The sequence below is a fragment of the Salvia miltiorrhiza genome, chromosome 1 (assembly GCF_028751815.1).
Source record: "Salvia miltiorrhiza cultivar Shanhuang (shh) chromosome 1, IMPLAD_Smil_shh, whole genome shotgun sequence".
NCBI lineage: Eukaryota > Viridiplantae > Streptophyta > Magnoliopsida > Lamiales > Lamiaceae > Salvia > Salvia miltiorrhiza.
In genome coordinates, this window is record NC_080387.1 from 74,192,112 (window position 1) to 74,193,072 (window position 961).

Sequence of the window (961 nt, forward strand, 5' to 3'; positions counted from 1 at the left end):
CTTCAAATGCAATTAGAAGCCATGCAAGGGAAAATTAATGAGCAAGAGGCTCAAAGGAATGCACCACCACCACCACCTATTAGCAATATGTTCCAACCCATTGTCCAACAAGGAGGAGTGCATGCCCCGAGAATCAACGCCACCAATTTTGAGCTCAAGCCGGCCCTCATAAATATGGTACAACAAAACCAATTCGCCGGTCTTTCCCAAGATGACCCGAATGGACATCTTGGAAACTTCTTGGAGATATGCGGCACCATCAAGATGAATGGAGTCCCGGAGGATGCCATTCGACTTCGACTCTTCCCCTTTTCGCTAAGGGGCATGGCCAAGACATGGTACCAATCTTTAGAGGGTGGTTCTATCACTACATGGGAGAACATGGCTCAAAAGTTTCTCAACAAGTTCTACCCTCCGGGTAGAACCATGAAGATGAAGAAGGACATAGTCCAATTTCACCAATTTGATGGAGAATCCTTCTACGAAGCTTGGGAGAGATTCAAAGAGATGCTAAGGAAGTGCCCTAACCATGGTTTAGATCAAAACACAATCATTTGTGTATTCTACACCGGGTGTAGTGGTGAGATGCAAAGAGACATGAATGCATCGGCCAATGGAGCATTGTTGGAGAAAAGCCACGCGGAGGCCGCTCACATCATAGAGAACTTGGCCACCAATTGCCATCAATTCCCAACGGAGAGGATCATCTTGAAGAAGGTGGCGGCTACAACAAGCTCGGATCCGATAGCTCTTTTGACGGCTCAATTAACCGCCATGAATAGCAAGATTGATGCTATATCAATGTCAAGGGTAGAGCCCGTGGTTGAAGAACAAACTAGCTTCGAGGATGTGAACTACATCAACAACAACAACAACCGAGGCTATGCGAACTTCCGGCCCCAACAACAAGGTGGCTACCAAGGGCAAGGGCAATACACTCAAGGATTCCAACCTAACCGCC

At 47.1% G+C, this 961-nt stretch overlaps 1 non-coding gene across 1 annotated transcript; it reads right to left on the reverse strand.

Moving 5' to 3' along the window:
• Positions 1-429: 429 nt before the first annotated feature.
• On the reverse strand, positions 430-536 carry LOC131007386 (small nucleolar RNA R71). The gene has a single exon (XR_009096088.1). It is a non-coding gene; the product is annotated as a small nucleolar RNA R71 (small nucleolar RNA).
• Positions 537-961: the final 425 nt, after the last annotated feature.